This window comes from Eufriesea mexicana, unplaced genomic scaffold (assembly GCF_001483705.2).
Source record: "Eufriesea mexicana isolate 0111107269 unplaced genomic scaffold, ASM148370v2 scaffold5173, whole genome shotgun sequence".
NCBI classification, from domain to species: Eukaryota; Metazoa; Arthropoda; class Insecta; order Hymenoptera; family Apidae; genus Eufriesea; species Eufriesea mexicana.
In genome coordinates this window covers 100,886-120,104 of record NW_016913128.1, presented here as the reverse complement: position 1 = coordinate 120,104, position 19,219 = coordinate 100,886, and the positions used below count along the sequence as shown (strand labels likewise).

The following is a 19,219-nucleotide window of genomic DNA, read 5'->3' as shown; positions in this document are numbered from 1 at the left end:
ACCTGGCATGCCTAAATAGACTTCTGCAAAGATTCCCGGAAGCCCTCACCTCGCGAAGATGGGAGCTTCGAGGTTAGGAAGATTAATAATGGCTAGGATATTATTCCCGATTCGGGTCAGGTGATGCGAATCAGTGTGGTTTTAAATCAACGGTGGTAGTGGACTTTCTATTTATTTGAGAAGTGGAAGGCTTCTGGTGTGTTAATAATTCATTAAATGTTCTAAAAAGGAGACACGCGAATGGAGAAGCAGCTTGTTCTGCCGGTAGTTTTTCATCGAAAACGAGCAATCATTTCATCATCATATTTTCATGTCCGTTTGAAGAGGCTATGCCGCTCTCCATCTGACGAGCGCGGATTCTTCTCGCGTCAGCTAAATCAACATCAACGTGTCGTTCGTTCGTCATTATCGAAGCTATTAACAGGTTGATCGCTGTCATAGATAGATTTATACCGGTGTATCGCGATAAATTTGTTGCAGGTTGTTTTGATCGCTTTCTTCCACTGATTATCATCTACTGCCTGCCGCATTAGCTGAAACGGTTTCCTTAATGACCGCCTTTTCAATCGGTCGCTACACTTTAATGGACGATATCTGAACCATGTATCTTTCTTCTAGACATAGACGCAGCCGAGTCAATCTTGGCTGTCCACGAGAAAGCTGGAGTAATTGTGAGATTACTGGTAATTAAACGTGACAATGTACTAATCTGCGAATTAAACGATTAATAGCAAGTAGTGCAGCAGCTTGTCTGAACCCTGTAACTTTCAACGCGGTCAAACGGATCCTAGGGATATTCTAGGGACTTACTTTGTTTTCAAAAATAACACGTACAAAACTTGGCTTTGGTTTAGAAGAACGCTTCCATCTCCGAATCCGAACTTAGTTCAGACTCCGAGTAATGGATAAGATGCAATACTGGGAAAGGCAAAGTTATAAGTAATTCATCAAACTCTGTACCCGAAGTGAAAACCAGTTCCAATTCATCCGAAGGATAACTTCCTGATCCTCACAGTCCTTGACATGTCCAGGAGGATCGAAGTATCAGCCACGGAGATAATCGATCCGATAGGATCGATCAGCCAGGCAAGGTGATAAATCCTAGGGGTAATCTAGGGATAAATCTTGGTCACAGAGGAGACGTACGATTTGTAGAATATCTATAACCGGTTGAAAAGCCGGAATAAATTCGCAAAAACTCTTGCATCTCCGAGTCAGTACTCGGCTCGACCTGCAACTAATGAATCCATAAGTTTCTTCTACTCTAGTACGCAGGAAAAAGGTTCCTAGCGACTCATTAGACACTAAGCCCAAGTCGAAACCAGTTCTACTCCGCGGAAAAAAACAACTTCCCGATTCTCCTAATCCTAACCATGTCCAGAAGGATCGAAGCACCAGTCGCATAGGTAATCGATCCAACAGGATCGATAAGACAGGATCCGGAGTAGTAGCAGTCTCAGGAGCCTGCCCTCTGGCGGAGACCTTATCTTATCTGTCAGCCTAGCCTGATCGGTTGATTTCGGCTGATCCTCGGGTCTCGTGCACGTAGCAAACCCGTCCCACTCATTGGACGCAGTGTCCACCCTGGAGCAAGCAAAGCGGAGCGGAGCTGAGCGTTGGAGCGCGTGTATCGACCTCGACGAGACCTCGTAGGTGTGTGTGGGTTCGGCCAAGAACATTTGCCAGGCCGGCGACTACGAGTCGGCCTTCTCTCTCTCTCCGTTGGCCGAGCCCTCGAAAAAATCCCCAATGCCAGGGGAAATGGGGGCAGGAGTGGTCCTGCGGGGTGGCGGAGGGTCGAGTCTAGCCGGGAGAGGACTCTGCCACGAAAGGAGGAAGGAGACTTACGCTGGCTCTCCCACCGCGTTGCCTACTACTTCTTGTTCTTCTTCTTCCTCTTCTTCTTCTTCTTCTTCTTCTCCTCCTCCTTGGTCGTGGTAGTCTTCGTGGACGTCGTCTTGGTCGTGGTCGTACTCCTCTTCTTCTGTTTCTTCTTCTTCTTCTTCTTCTTGCACTCTCCTTCCTCCTCGCTCAGCCCACCTCTTCCTCTCTTTCTCTCTCTCTGGCCGACCCGTCTCCGGTCGTATTCCATTTAGCAGGGGCGCCGTTGGAACCGACGAACCATCATAGAATACCTTATAGCGAGCGTGGCTGCCAGTGCTGCGGGAGAAATAAAAAGGATCCACCTCTCTCCTCGCGGCGTGCCAAAATAAAACGGACCTCCGCCGTCTTCCTCTTTCTCCCTTTCTCTCGGCCTGCCACGTTTCTTTCAGCTTTTTCGCTCCGTCCGATTCGCGATCAACTCGAGACCCTGCAGCTTCGAGAACACGGATTGAAAGAGAGCGGTCTCTGACTCCGTCTCGGTCTAGCTCGCGGACCCGACGGGACGGGCCAGGTAGCGGAGGACAGAGACAGCGGCTCTTTATTAGACTCTGGGAAACCGATTCCCCTCGAGGGCAATTAGCGAAGTACAAAACGGAGGTAGCTCTCGATTTATGGATTGGACGGCGAGAGGCGATCGAGTTCCGCGCACAGTCGCGCGCTCATTGTGCTCCCTGTCCGGATCGAGTGTCCCCGATGGCTCAATCTTCACGAAACCCTGGTCCAGGTCGATCGATTATCGAAGACACACACGGGTCAGCCTGTCCGCTCGAGGGCTGTTCATCGTGCGAGCGTGCCGGATGCGTGCAAGCGCCGACCTATGGCTGACACGCTTCCTACGAAGATAGCCTTGATGGACTGTCTCGCAGGCCAGATAGACGCGGTAAGGCGGAGAAGCTTGTATCTAGAGCGATGCTGGGATTCCAGTGTCTCGTAGAAGCGTGCAATTGATATTTACGATTCCCCTGATACTATTCGCGTCGTTTTCGTGTCTCGATTTCGAATTTTCCCGGTTCCTGGGATTCGGTTTCGTTCGCTTTGGCTACTTCCAGCTAACTTGCCACTGTTTAGCGCAGAGTTTCAACATAGTTTGGAATAATTAAGTTGGGGATGGGGTTTAAAGGGATGGGTGTTGTTGGGTGATTTAGCAATCGGAGAGTGGAGGAGTGGGGCAAGTGGAATTTGTCTTTCGTTTTAAGTCGCTATTAATTGAAATGATTAATCGCTGGGTTGTGGGTCTTCTGACAGTGCAGTGGAGTACCTCGTATTTGTGGATTTGCGTGTAGTATTATTTTTATCTTGGATTTATCGATGAAGTTTTGGAAACTTTTGCTACCGTGCACGTCGAATTGGCACTGTTGCTCTCGGTTCATGTGAAGGCAGACAATAAATGCACTTTATTCATCTCGATTACATCTCGGTACCGTTGTCGTTTACGTATTCCTCCGGGAGGTCGACGAAAGGAGGGATTAAAAGAAAAAGAAAGGAAATCCGATAATCGGGAAGACTGGGAACGTGGCTCTTGAAGTCTGGCGATGTTTGGGTATCAAACTTGGATCAACTTGTTGGTTTTCTTTTTTCAACGATTCCCTGCTTGGAATTGTTTCCAGGGGGAATAATGAATTCTGATGAAAGGTATACAAATTGACTGGCTGCGCTCTTTCTATTTTAATCGTAGAATGGTCCTGATCGAACTGGATTTAGTTCATTCTTCGTCGTCGAATTCTTGGAAAAGATTTGTATATCGTTGAAACAGGATAACAGAAAATTTCCTTTAACGTATATTAAGAATTTAATAATCCGATTACCTATATCACGAATACTTTGTATCGATGACTCTCATTTAGAAGAAATGTAAACGTGATCTCAGTAGCATTACGCGACTAAATTTCGCATATAGCATTTAACACGATTAATAACTAATAAACTTCGACACTTGATATTTAAGTATCTTGGTGCTCACAATTTTTTAAATAATATTGGAAATTTTTGGAAAGAAATTATTCCAAGTTATTAATAATACCTCGTCCAGTGTATATATAGCGTATCGCTAAAGTTTCAATATTCCCGAACAAAATCGTGAAACAGGTTTGCAAAGAAAATCAGTTTTTTAAAAATCAAGTCTGCTGCTTTCCATAAATAGAATAAATTAACCGCGTACAGTCCGCCGAAGAAATTATTAATACGACGATTAATAATACTTCGTCCGAGCTATAGCGTATGGCCAAAGTTGCAATATTTCTTAACGAAATCCTCGAACAGGTTTTGAAAAAGGCACGAAACGGAAAGAAAAAAGAAATCTAGTTAATTTCACGTTTATTAAAAAAAAGCAGATCAACGAGTAAACGACGAACAGCTTGAGCGATCCACACGCCATAAGAATCATGGTTAACAACCAAGCCGCGTAGCTGATGCAACGTAAATAAAGCTATCAAGCGGAAAGAAACGGGCTGACAATCCTTTCGAACCACTTTCGTTCTCCCTTAATTACACCTAATTACCACGCTCGATCATTTGCACTGGCATCCACCGAATGCGAGCCTCCGTCTACGCGCCGAGGTACACGTACGCGCCAACATAGTCTCTGGCAACATTTGTCACTCGAAATCATCTCCGTAGTCCAACACGCGCGATATTTATATTCCCCTTAGCAGCGCGTGCCTCGCGGTTCGCTGAAATTCATCTTCGTCTCCGCCGCGAGTACCGCTCGCTCGGCTCGGCGTCCCGTTATCGAGCACCGGCCGAGAGAGGAGCACGAAGCAAAGGGCAGACGCTGATAAGCGACAGGATTGACCTCTGGCGGCGTTCGCTTTCTTCACTCCGTGGCTCCGAACGGCCACGGGGTACCGGCCTGTCGCGATCTCTCGCTTTTCGAGGTCTTCCCCCCACCACGCGCCCGTGTCACCGCCCCGCCCGTGTTTGGTCATCCGGCTCAAGGACAGTCTGCTCCCCGGCTCGTCAAGCACCGGCACACAACACGTGGCCCCACGGGCTGAAAATGCGTCCGGATGTCTTGTGTGATCAGCTTTTGAGATTTCTGCGCCAGAGTCGTCTGACGGAACGGGGGTCAGCGCTACGGGGGAACTTTGCAATTACACGCTGAGCATGCAGGCATGTACCGGGTGTCTCCTCTTTGCGCGAGGGACTGTATACGTGCTTCGGGTTAGGTGAGTTTTTCTACGTTTTATGGGCAATTTTTTGGAAAGCTCTGTTGCGAAATAGATTAACTTTCGTGCTTATTGTGGAACTATCGAAGGATTAACATCACCTGTTTTGAAGCTTTCATTTTCAGAATTGTTGAAAATATGAGATTATTTATTGTTGCAGAATGTTATCGAATGTATAAAATTGTAAAATTATATAGTTCTACGATATTGTTTCGACTAAGTTAATGTTGATTTTTGTTTAAATAGAATACTAACTATGTATATCTTTATTTTCGTTGTACTACTTTCGACAGTAGTTAATGCCAATTCTGTATGCACACTATATTTAGGTGCAAATTACGAGTTCGTAGATGTAGTAATTCATTATGAACCGAACTTTCTGTGCCTTCATCAAATTTTTAGAGTCGTGTCGTTAATATTTCCGTTTATAATATCGTGTGAGACTCGTGGTATGGGAATCGGGTCGAACATGAGTATAACGAATGGGAGACGTGGTTCATAGAAAAGGCCCAATACAAACAACACTGATCAGACTCGTAGTTAATTTTCGCCAATATTTTTCTGTCTCATTGTCAGTTACGTGTTATTCTTGAAATAGCTCGACGTGTAAGTACCCTTCTCGTTGATTATGGCACGCGCCATCGGAACTTAAATCCTAGGGCAAGCGATTAACTCTATAGTACTTCTATTTGACATAACATAAATATGTCTTAAATAAGAAATCGCATAACTATAATTAGAATACGCTACTCTTGCACGATTTAACCTTAAAATCGTTTTGGAATCCAACTAAAAGTTACTAAATTCGAAATATCTCGCTGCAAATATCACCGCAAATACACCAGATGAAGGATTCGATTTCACCGAGGCTATTCTAATCTTCTGAAACAGTTTTCGTAATTAGGGGAAATCCGATCGGACATCGACATTGAACTTGACCTAATGGCGGGCCAAAATTCCCTAGATCCCCGTGGCCGTCCGTGCTAGAGCGCAGACATACCGGCATACCTATCTTCAATCGTTCGAATCGATTAAAGCTACCCCGGAAGTCCTTGGCATACCTTACTGCCAAGCGATAAACGACGGGGCGATTATCAACGGACACATTTTACTTTCTCGCCGTCGGATTTCTACCAGGAATTCTCCGATATCCCCAGGACCACCCGTGGATCCCCGCTTGGACATGGACTTAAGGGACATTGGTTCCGCTTTCAGCTAACGATTCCACCGTTTGCTCGAATCCACGTTAACCGAAAAGATTGATGCTTCTTTCCCCTGCATTTTCTCCGTTTTCGTTGCCCGTTACACTGCTGGACATTAACCCTGCAATGTACGCGATATGAACTCATATACAGGATCCCGTTAATATCAAACTGGTCAACTGTATTCTCGGTACTCTAGTCATAAAGAGCAGGAAAATTAGGGTTAAATCAGTGTTTCTCAATCATTTCGGGGTTACGGTGTACGTGTATACTAGTTAGGCTTTCACGAGGCACCGTAATTATCGGAGAAAATATTTTTGTTTATCCGAAATGACGATATGTGCGTATCGTTTAATATCTACGGAGCTAAAATGGCGGTCTGTAGACAACCAATTTCGATTTTTGAAGAATCATATTTTTTCAAATATTGGATATTTTTATCGTTAAGTCACATCGATGAGAAGCACTGGGAACACAGGCTCAGACGATTCGAAAATGTAATTTTATTAACTTGGAACGATATTAGTAATGCTATTGGATAAGTCTGCAAACACGAGGGCAAATAACAAAGCGCTGCCATCTATCGGAAATAAGACAAAGACGAGTAGGGACTGAAGCGTCTCGCTAATAGTGTTCCAGGGTTAAAGAAGATATTTCTTATCTCGTTTCGTGTTCCTGTCAATTTTTTACCGCTCTGAAGCCTGTTTATTGGGCCCGGGGTACCTCGGTTTCTTCGTTTTTACGCGTAGAGGCAGATCGGTTATCTCCTTAAAATTCGACGGCATCGGTTATAACCGAGTTTTGGGGTTTGGATTTTTTCACGTGGTTCTATTCCGAAATTTTCTTTCTCTCTGCTCGCCCTGTGCTTCTGCAGCACGCACACGGTGGCCACCTTTTTCCACGTTATTATGTCCCGCACTCTTGTTCCTGTTTTTTTTTCTTAAATCCTCCAGTCTAACCGCCTTGCAGCCCTCCCTTCGCTTTGTTCTCTCTTGAGTTTTCTTGCTTCTTGCTTAATTGCGTCAATTTTTCGCTCTGTTTGCCCCTTGTCCCTCCCGCGGTTCCCGCATTCTCAATTTTCATTTCTCATTTCCCGATCGTCCCCTCTCCCTCGGCCACTAGCTCGCCGGTCTTGGCCTCTTCCTTTTGCAACCACTCTCTTTCTCTCGTTTTCCTCTTTGGTCCCCCGTTCTTCGACTTCTTTCTCGCTCTCTCGATTTCTCCAGCTCTCTCCCTGCCCCCTTCAACCCCTCGGACTCTTCAGCCTTCTTTCCTTTTACTCCCTGCTTGCTTTTTTCTCTCTCGCTCGCTCGTCTCCTCTGACTCTTGCTCGGCTTCTCCCTTGGCTCCTCTCTGTTGCTCGTTCAGGCTCTCAGACTCCTATTTCCCCTTCCCCCTCGACCCTTTCCGCTCGTTTTCTCTTCGTCGGAAGATCGTTTTCTCTTTCTCTCTCTGACTCGCGTTATTTCTCTTGCTCTCCTGCCCTCTGTCTCTCTCGACGCAGCTTCCTCTCCTCCGACGCGGAGGCGAGACAGGCCTCCTCCTCGCGGAGCGTACGCGTCATCGCCAAGTATAATATTCCCTTGGCAGGCCTGGGCTCTCTCTGGCTTCTCTCGCATGCGAGTTCAGCTCGAGGGGCCCTCTCGACGCTTGTGACGAGCGCGGAGAAAAGCTTCCCTCGATGGGCGCGACGGATTTCGACGTCGCCCGATGCACCGGAAAGGGGTTGCCTCCTCACGAGGAACCAGGCCACTCCGATGGTTCCCGTCGTCCAGAGAAACGCGCTTTGTGTTCGACGCCGTGTGTCGCGTGGAAAAATTTTTCTAATGCCTTTCATTATATCCTGCTATTTTTTTTCTCCTTTTTTCTCCTTTTTTCCCTTCCACGACGATGTAATCGCAGTGACGTCTGTATTTATTCGACTGGATCACGCCATATGTAATTGTATGCCATTGCGTCGGTGTGGGTGCGAGTATTGGTGCCGAATATTTTAGGAAATGATAATTGTTTTCCTTCGTTATTGGAAATTTCTTCGGGATTCAACGTATCGCGTATTTATTCTTCGAGAAATCCTATTAGCGTTTATATTAAATATCTTCTGGAAATTATATTACGTATTTTCTATGTTAGGTATATTTCTCTTCCTAGTAAATTATGTATTATTTATATTATATTTATTCTTTCGGAAAATTGCGTGTTACTTATTTTTCCCCTCGGAGAATATATTGTCCGTGTTATATCTGTTTCTCGAAAAATTGCGTCTTTTGTTACGTATATATGGTAATATATGTATTCTTAGCTGTTACGTATAAAAATTCGCGTATAATTGGACTTATTTAGCCAAACGTAATTTTTATGGGTTAGAATTTTATTTGCCGCATTTTGCGCGTCGAATTTTCATTTTATTCCCCTTATAATCATCGTGTTTCAGTACAAACTGTTTCTTCCCCGGTGTAATTGCTCGGCGAGGAATATTTTTAAGAAGAAGTAAGACGTAAGAACGTTGCGAGAACGGAAGGGAAGCAAATGAAAGGCGAAAAGAAATGAGACAAAATAGAAAAATGGCACGAAAAATGCCGGAGCACGTTTAACGGTCGGGCTATATTCGTAATTAATTGAGAGTTAATTGAGAAGCGGGGAATTAATTGAGAATTATGTGTCAGAATTACGGCGATTCGTGTTTTATGCTCGATAATATTCACCGTTAACTTATGTACAACTCGCAGCATTTCTCTTCGGTTTTTGCCACGTCGAAGCCACTCGTTCGAATTAGACGAGCATAAATATTTGATATATTTTATCAATTGCTTCACTTCACGCGTTGCGGCACGTGAAGTTATTCGCCACTCTATTTAACGCACATAAATCTTCAATTATGGTACTCGATACGAATACAGTACCCCGGTATTTCTTTAAGAATAAATTCAATTATTTATGGCTCCTTAATTGCGCGTATCTCTCACAGATTATAACCTTCTTCCTATTTTAGACGAATTTTACGATTATTTCCATTACTTTTATCTCATCATCGCGTTTCCTATGATTTACGTTGCAATTTTTTCTGGATTATTCAAATCGACGAATAGTTAGTTCATTTACTTGTTATCCCTAAATGGTTTAATTACATTTCGAAGCTGAGTCTCGTATCGTACAGTAGTCTTTTAATTACAATTTCAAGCAAGCTCATCCGAAGTTCACGCCTTTGCAACTATGTTTAATAAGTTGCTTATCTTACTCTAGATTTTAAGTATACCTTCTTCTCGAAGTCAGTGAAATCTTGGCTGATTTAGAACATTGTTGATTATGTATCTACTCTGAAGACAGATAGATCTCGCTGATAGTCCATTTTTGCACGCGACTGTGAATTCGAACATTACCGATGATTATTCATCGTTTCTTCAACCGATTACTTTTCAGCTGCCTTTCATAACGTATACATAATTCCTGGTATCTCGCGAATTTATTATCCGGAGTGCTTGAGTCGTATTTCTAAGCGAGATCGTTCGCTGTTCACAACTTTCCAGCTATAACATTCACCTGTCTACCTGCATTATTTACCGTCTATTATTTTTCAATTAATCACGTGGAATATATTTCATCTACCACGCCGCGCTCCTTTAGAATCCACGATTTTTCCATCGTTATCCAACCATCCGGATAAATTCTTCGGTCATAGCTCTAATCCCAGCGTTGGATTTCAATTCGTCTGGAATTTTTCATCTGCCGTCGTCCGGCTACTCGTTATTCCGTAATTATTAAATATATTATTACGCGGCTGGTAATATATACAAGCGTTTAAAACACCAGAGTAAACACAGCAATCTCACGCGCCGGCTAAGATTGCTCGATCATACTTTTGAATAGGATCATCACAAACGCGTGCATCTTTTCAAGCATGTATTTATATCTTTCGCTACATTATTCAGTGCTGCATTATTTACCCGCGTTATTAAGAGATATGCTGCATTATTTAGCTCGTCTATAATCATCCGACTGTATCCCCTAAACTCTGCCAGATCTTCTTCTCTGCTAGTCGCTTCTCGGCCATGTCTCCAACCAATATCGCCATTACTTTACTTCCTTCTTATCTTATCCCTCTCACTTTTATTATTCCACCCTGTTGTTGTGCATCGTACGTGTGGATACGTATGCAGAGACGTGTTGCATTATAGATATCGTGTACAATGACGATTGCGTTATGTTATAAATTGGATATACTAATTTGGATAATGCTATGTACACTGGATAGGCTTGGACGTTGTTTTATAATTTAATTTCACATTGGAATTGGCGAGGGAGTTAAAATGATTCGTTTCGGGAGTTTCATTTTTGCAATCATCGAAAATATGAGAAATATAAGTGATGTGCGGAGAAATAATATCGAATTTTATTCAGGTGCAATTTATTTTTATCAAACGATTTTAATTGTTGTTATTCGTGTATGCTATATGTGTTAATAACTAAGTAGAAGTCTATAACTATTATGAGTAGATATTAATTTAGGATTTTAGATAGCTTTGCTATCTCCCTTCGAAATATCATATACTACATATGTATCTTTATTTCCATTTTAATTTCTTTGCCTGCAATATCGTGTGAGACTCGTGGCTAAGGATATCGGGTCAAACACGAGTGTCACGTGTGAGAGACGTGGCTAAGGATATCGGGTCAAACGCGAGTGTCACGCGTGAGAGACGTGATTTATAGATAGGGACCAATTGTAAACATACACAGAGGAAGAAAATAAAGAGATTAAAAATGATCGAGTTTTCAAACTCTCCAGTATTTTAGTGGCCACCTTTCAGTAGTCATCGTCGACCATCAAAGCCCATTTAATGGCGTATCGTGTAATGGTACCTAGCCTAATCTTCCACGTTCTATTATGGCCACGAACAAAAATACACGAACGAAAAGTAAAATAAGAAGCATCAAACGGTACCAGAATATCCCACGATAAGCTTGACCATCCACGTCCAGCTTACCCAAAGCCTCACCAGGCGGCGCGCTGGTAGCAAGAGAATCAGAAAAAGAGCGAAGGAAAGAAAATGGTCCAAAGTGAAACTCGAGAAAGCGATTTAGAAGCGATTTGGTCGCGATAACGCGTGTACAAACGTTGATCTTCTGTGTCCGTTTCTAGACGATGTCAATTAACGTAGCTGGATTAGGTGTGCGGAACAACGGTGCCGACCAAGTGGTCGCGTTACGCGCGGATGCGTTTAATAAGAATATTATACGTCTGGTTAGGAATTAGCATGGAAGCGGCGCGATGTGCTCGTAATCGCTCATCTGAGCGGTCGTGGTGCGTGCATAGATGCGTCGGGATTAATTTGTGGGAAAATTAAATTAGCCTGGCGCGCAACGGAACGCCGATTTTTAAATATCCCGCGCTCCGCGTCCGATCAACGGAGATGGAGCGTTTCAGTGAAACGTTTAAAGCTGAGAACTGGAAACGACGTTCCCGCGGTTCCCGAGTATTTCATGGTGGTCGGTGGACTAATTGGCGTGGAGCATGCGTTGCTTTCCGCGTAGAAATTCGAACAAGCAATTTTTTCAAACAAATATCCCATTTATTCGAACGCGTGGTTTCTCGAATCGGAAAATTTGACGGAATTTTATGGAATTTGTGAGACGGTGGGAAACGAGATAAAAATTTCGCGAGGTCGTGAACGACTGCAGTGTGTCATAGAGTTCGCTGAAGAAGATCGACGATCACAGAGGGCGCTTAATGTCTCCATTTCCTCTTTTACGCTTATTTTCATCGGTCATTCAATCGAGCAGTGTCTTTTGGCTGACGTTGATGAAAGTGTGTCGTTTATGGTACACGCTTGCTACATCAGTCCTCCTCGTTCACAGCCTCGTCTGGAAACTGTAAAGCAGAAGATAGGAAACTGTAAATCTATATTATATTGCATGCATCGTTAGAAAAGAATTTTAGTTATTACTCTTCGTGAAACTTAGGTTGGTACTTTGGTACTATTGCTTCATGGCAAACTACTTTGTCAAATTACTTGCAGAAAATATCTAAATATATTAATTATATACCCTGATGACAGGGAAAATGAAATTTCAATTTGGTCACAGCCGTTTTAAATTAGTTTTATACAGATTGATTCTTACGAGCAAGTTGAATGAAAGCCCACCTACGTCTTCATCGGACTTGGCCTACCATTACTATCATAGTTCATTGTATACAGTGTCATTTTGTCAGTTTGATGATCAAACCTTGGATAAAGATGATGGTACATAACATTTATTAATAATAATGCAAATAAAACTGTGTTTTGACTATAAATTTTTATCAGTCACTGACTGTATAAATATTTTACTCGAGCTGACCCTGGCTAGCTATGGAGCAGCCTAACTGCAAGGCTTCCAGATAAGATATTAATTTTCTAATCAACAGAGAAGTTTCCAAACTTGTACCTACGCAATCGTTTGCATCGAGATTTCAAGAACTCTTTACTTCACACGATAGATCCTCAAAGGATGTTAGACTTTGCAAGATTTTCGTACGCGTGAGCTCAAAGTAGCCCCGACTCTCCAGACGCATAAATGCAGCAGATTGATAAACATGTGGGAAGGATTGAATAAACATTCGTTCGTTAAGATGCTTCCTAGCCGAGGTTTAACATCACGGTACATGCTATTTTTAATAATTTTCAGCGTACACTAGTCTAACTGACAGCCACGCTGCGCTGGATACGCGTTCCAGGTGGGAAAAATTGGAGAATGATTGAATGGAAACGTCAGTTCGTTTGCCTCTGTATCGATTTTAGCATTGAATGCGACTCGTCTGATAATTCAGCTCTTCTTTCTTACACGGACAGGACTGTTACTCGTTTGGCTAGTCGTGGAACAGGTCATCGTTATTTACGAGACTGTTATAAACGAACTTTTACACATGCAATTAACGACTGCAGATAATAATTTAATTAGACACATCGCTGCTCCACTCGTCGAACACTTGCCGTGAGTCACTGCGATTCAGTTTGGAAAAATTTCACGGAAAACTGAACGAAGCGTATTTTTCCACAGGCTAGTAGACTTGTCTATGTTCTTCTCTGAATAGAGGATATTTCAGAAGATTTGAGAAACCTCGACCTGGACGTGAATTCGTATTTTAATTTCGAAATGGAGGAGATATTCGAAAAGTTGACAGGATGGAAAAATAGGGAAAAATCGAAGAAGGGGCAAGGTCAGACTTGGAGTCCTCTTCAGTGATAGGTCACCTTCGGGTTCAGTGATCGAAGGAGTCAGTGGATGAAAAGACGGTGAAATCGTCGGGATAGAAATTTTGAGAGATCGAAATGGAGGATGGCTCGGTGACTGACAGAAGATTTGAGAAACCTAGATAAGGACGTGAATTCGTATTTTAATTTCGAAATAGAGGAGATATTCGAAAAGTTGACAGGATGGAAAAATAGGGAAAAATCGAAGAAGGGGCAAGGTCAGACTTGGAGTCCTCTTCAGTGATAGATCACCTTCAGGTTCAGTGATCGAAGGAGACAATCGATGAAAAGACGGTGAAATCGTCGGGATAAAAATTTTGAGAGATCGAAATGGAGGATGGTCGCGGTTAAGAGGATCCAGGCGATCGATATTAATCGGTTTACCACATGTGTTCGACGTTTCCTGTCTCGTTTGGCCTTCTCGTTAACGTCGCCGTCATCGAATCTACATCACGTGTTCGTGGATAGCGTGGGTGTGGAATGGAAGAGTAGAAAAATAAAAAAAAAAAAGGATGAGATATTAGGAAGATCTTTTAGTAGCTAAAATTGGATTTCGGTAGAACTCCGAGGATTTTTGCGTATTCGAAAGTTGGAAATAAATTTGGAATTATCGAAAACCGATATTTTCTCGTATTTCAGAGATCATGGGAATTTATTCGGGTTACGAGAGGAATTAATTTTTCAAATTTTTCGTTATTAAATTATCGTTACAATGTAATTTAATTAAAAGTCTTGTTTTAGAAATGGAATTAGGAATAGGGATTATTAACGAAATAATGCTAATTAGTGTCAACATAGGGAACTTGAATTCAAGTTGTAAGACTCAGGTTCGCGTGCGTGTATCAAGTAGAAAATGAAGTCGAACGTTTGCTGTGCATCATGGTAGATCTAACTAGAGTCAAGATCAAAGTTTAGCTTACACTGTTCTGGTCTGACTGCGGTCAGATTCATAGCTTATTATTACTTTGTACCATAATCTACCCTAATTTATCACATCCTTGTCCAACTTCTGTTTTAATTTGGCGTAATTTCATTCATAACGATTTCGCAGTTCAACTCGTAACAGCTTTGAACTTCGCTCGGTTTCCAAATTTTGTAATTACGAAATTACTATCTTGTTAATTGAGGAAGCAATTTATATGGATATGACTGCTAATTTTATTAAAATCTTAGTAATTATACCAATTTTGATGTATCTCTTCTTGCCTGTTATTTAAATACACGATTCTAAGAACTTTTAGTACAAGTTTTTCTTAATTTCTTGCTATTATCTAGTTAGTCCCTTTTATTAAAAAGTTAGAAAGGAAGAAGTCGAAAATAAAACAAAGTCAGTATATATTTATAAATTCAAAATATTTCCAAACATTTGATTTCAATCAAATAATTTCCAAGAAAATAAAAAAAAAACAGAAATGGAAGAATTTAGAAGAAATTCAAAAAGAGGAAAAATCAAAAATAATATCCTAACAATACACATTTATCACAAGTTGTTAATAAATTTTCAGCAAAATTATTTCAATCGAGTAATTTCTTAGAAAACAAAGAAAATAAAACGAAAAGAAGAATTTAGAACAATTTTGAAAAGGGAAAAAATGAAAAATAAAATCCAAACAATACACAGTTGTCACAATTTATTTATAATATTAATTTTAGGCAAAATTATTCGGATCAATTAATTTCTTGGAAAATAAGAAAAAAGGAGGAAAAAGGAGAAATAGGGAAAAAGAATGATAAAAGTTTAGTATGACAACGATGAATTAGAGATCGAAGAATTTTCGAGGGAACGGATGTCGAAGAGCACACGCTCCCTGGCCGTGGCGCGAGACGCGACTGAAGAGAACGAATCGAACGCGTCTACGCGGCGGAAGCGGATAGAGTAGGGCGCGTGCTCGAATCCGACGTTCTGTTCTCTTCCTCTTTTTCGTACGTCCGCCTCCCTCGTGTTCCCTTCCCTCATGGCCGAATGCCGCGAATACTCGATCAGGTGATAGCTCACGCACGAGCACGCCGATACGGGCCTCGTCGATTGGCGTCCGATACAAGGGGTGCTTCCGAAAAAAGAAGGAAAAAGAAGCGAAAGCGTTTGGAGATTCTGTCGAACGTGAAAGTGAAGGATGTCGGATGAATTCAGACTTTTCTTTCTTTTTTCTATTTTCCTTGTTTCGGCTGTACATTTTAGAACTATTTAGAGCTTTGTCGAAGGGGGTTCCGCCTTTGAATCTTTTTTCTTCCATTCTTTGACGCTAGAACTACCGATCTTTAGTGGGCACCTAACTAGAAAGTGCTCAGATTATAGTCATTTTAGGTGGTACGATGAATATTAGTGAATAGATTGATTACAGTTCTTTCTTAATATCAGTTGATACCGATTTTATCCTTAAAACAGGTGTATGTGCTCGGTGATTGCAAAAAGGAAAATTCTGGGACCAGTCATTTTCACTGGGTTGGTAGTTCTAGTGTTAAGCCGAAATTAGATAAAGAGCTCCAGAGTTATTTTAAATATTCTCCTACGCCTTTTTCATTGTTAATATCGGTTACAATTTGGGATAAATTTTAGTGTAATTTTCACCTATTTTATTTTATTCGTTTATCTATTTACAGGTCGAGTTAAGTTTGTTTCAGTTTCGACAGAATTCTTTATAGAAGTTTGGTTTCTACATTTTTAAATGTGGCTATTTGATTTTGAATACCATTGAGTACCTCTAGGTTCGAATGTAACTTCATTGTTACAAAATAGATAGGACACTGGGATTTTTAATAATTGCATTTATCTATTGCAAAATAATAAAAATATAGACAGTACAAGTAGAACAGTGAAAAAGAAAAATTCATTTAATAGCAGAGGTTAGTTAACATCTTTGAAAAATGTAAATAAATCATTAAATTTGCTTCGAGTTGCAATAGAATGTATGTTTAGGGTAATTAAGTTAGGCTAATAAACAAGATCTTCAATGCACAAAAATATTCAAAAATTAAATGAGCAAAATTGTATACACACAAAGAACAGTAAAAGGAAAGTTAAAAATAAAAGTGTCTGAAATTGTGATATATACATCGAGTATAGTTGCTGACCATCTCTCATAATCGAAGAATATATTTCGATGATCAGCAGAGAAACGCCATATCGTTGCCAAAGGAGCAAGACTAAGACTCATCCTAAAAATTGTTCCAAATCGGAGCACCATTGTACAACTTCCGCTTGCTCTTAACCTCTGCACATTGTGCACTTCCCCGTTGAACATCGCCCCAAAGATAACTGGAAAGAATTTCCATTCCCTTACCCTGGACAAATCGCGCAACAAAGGGACCCAGCGACCCGCCATCATCCTCAATCACACTTCACGCAATCCCCCAAAAAGAACAATGAAACCTCTCTCCTCCATCTTCCTAACCAACACCTTCGTCTCCATTCCCGCGACCGAAGCACCCATACAGCTTTACACCTCGACCCTCCGACCAATTTTCGACTGCCTTTATTCAACCTGAATAACAAGCACCGGATAAGAAGTAGAAACAAGACTCGCGATGATCCGAAAATAATCCAAACACGATCCGAAATGGCGGAATGGCTACCGGCTAGGTTAGCTGGTAGGGTACGGAGCGGGACAGAGGTCGCCACTGTCCACCGTGAACGCGTCTGCTCGCGCGTCGCTGCACCCCGGGCATAATGGACGTGTTACACGGCCGTGGATTCAGAGAAACACGGACGGTCTGGACGGGACTAGCAGCTCTCCGACGGATGGACGGACGGACAAACGAATGGGAGACTGTTACACCCAATTGTCCCTCGTTGTGCGGGGGTCAAGTAAGGTAGCCAACCGGCCACGCTGTGCACCGTTGTCATCCGTGACTGCTGCTGGATAAACTGCAGACCGGCTCGAAAATACAGCGACAGCCCGGTGGGAAAACAGCGACGTTACTTTACGATATCGTCACGCCTGTCGCCTGATATAGTAACAGACGTCGCCTCCGTGCCGTTTCGCGCCTGGCCAGCAAGCCTGCCCCCGATGATTAGGCCATCAGCTCGAGATGCTGTAGGCTGACTTAGCTTGACGGCTCGTTGAAAACCTTCGCGGATTTTCCAAGTTTCTTCGAGCTTTGGACCGCGAGGCTTCTCCCCACTCGTTTCATGAAATTTTGGGGTAGATGGCGCAACGGAGTTCTGTTTCTTCCCGATTTTAGCGAGGCGGGTGAGAGGCTGTTGGATTTCGCTTCGAGGATCTTTATGATCTTTGTACGATGAGAATTTTGGAAAATTGAATGTAACACTGAACCTGTCATGATCTGTCGAAAGATCGGTAAAGAAGAAAATAAAGTGAGAAAAGTTTATAGAAAATAGAACTCGAGGTATTCGATTATTGAGAAATTGATTATAGCTATATCGAAAGAAAATTGCGAAGACAAATGACCATAGTGGCAACGTTGAATGCGAAATTTTTAATAAAAAATTAAAAAATTACTATTTAGATTCTGGTAGGTTTAGTGTGAAGTCTTTGACGTTATTTTTTGACAATAGAATTTTTCTGCAATTCGTAGAAATTTCGTTGCAATATTAAATAAACGTAATCAAATTGAAATGAAAATATTATTCGATTTACTTAGTATTTAAGTAACTATTTAAACATTTTTTACATTTTTATAAACATTCCACTTCAAAATTATATATAAGAATATATAACATAATTAATCCTCTGCACTCTATTTTTGCTCGCAAAGATTTTTGCGATGGAAAATATTCCGAAATGAAAATTTTGATTCTAGAAAAAAGGAAAAAGAAAGGAAACATCTGCGAATTCCTTCATAAAGTAGACCTACTTCCTTTACTGATTCTCATCGATGAAAACAGAAGCGAATAATAAATCGCAGCTTAATAATCTCGCCGTAGCGGCGCCACTGGAGTCAAAGGGTTGACACAAATTGGAACGATTTATCTACCCAAAGTATATCAAACAAAATCAGGCAACGTGAAAACTTGCAAAAGGAACCTTAATCGACTCACCGTGTAAGATCTACGAGACCAGGTGTTATTTCGGCAACGGATAAACGGATGAAGACCCGATTCGATCCCATAATCCCAGGACACTTCTCAAAGCCCCGGCAGATGACTGGAAGACACGTCGACACGTTGACGTCTGTTGACAGACGTGAGTGGAAGATTTTACAATCCACCTCCACGGTGACCAATTCCGTAACGGGCGTTATCACCTGAGAGTAGCGATTAAACGGTGATCATCGACTGCATGGTCGATAAGCAGACGATGGTCGTCCCCCGTTCGTGGGCGAGCCTGTTATTTTTCCGCGGACCGGCCTGCTCATTCGTTCCTTTCCCGTCGACGAGCACCGAGCTGTTCTGCCTCTGGCGTCGCCGTCGTCTCTCCTTCTGGCCTTCCTTTTTTTGGGCCGCACACGTGTGAGGTTATCCCAGCGACGGTGACCCCGTCGTCCTCTTCCCCTACTCCCCGCGGCCGCTTACCAGATCAGAAGAGCTCCGACCATCATCACGGATCCCCCTGACGCAACCTGAACGAGCCGCCACGGAGCATTCGTTCCCGATGACGTCAGGCCAGCGCCGCTCCGCTCCGCCGTTCCTCCGCGCTCGTCAGACCTACTGCTCCCGCTCTTGCAGCGCGACGAATATGCTCCGAAACGGGCGCGCGACGATCGCTATCCTTGGCCAAGTCGGCACGGATCGAGATGTGTACACCTCTGTTCACAAGTATCTCTACGCAACGAGGGAAAG

At 42.4% G+C, this 19,219-nt stretch overlaps 1 protein-coding gene across 4 annotated transcripts in view; it reads left to right on the top strand.

Moving 5' to 3' along the window:
• The window catches only part of LOC108551864 (nucleolar protein 4-like), a 184,764-nt gene that overhangs the window by 82,180 nt on the left and 83,365 nt on the right, over positions 1-19,219 (top strand). Inside the window, exon 1 of one of the 4 annotated variants that reach the window (XM_017906206.1) lies at positions 4,986-5,048. The exons of the other annotated variants lie outside the window; for them this stretch is intronic. The gene's annotated coding sequence lies outside the window, so the exon portion shown is untranslated. Of the gene's footprint in view, positions 1-4,985; positions 5,049-19,219 lie in introns of those variants that run through there. 4 annotated transcript variants of the gene reach the window in all.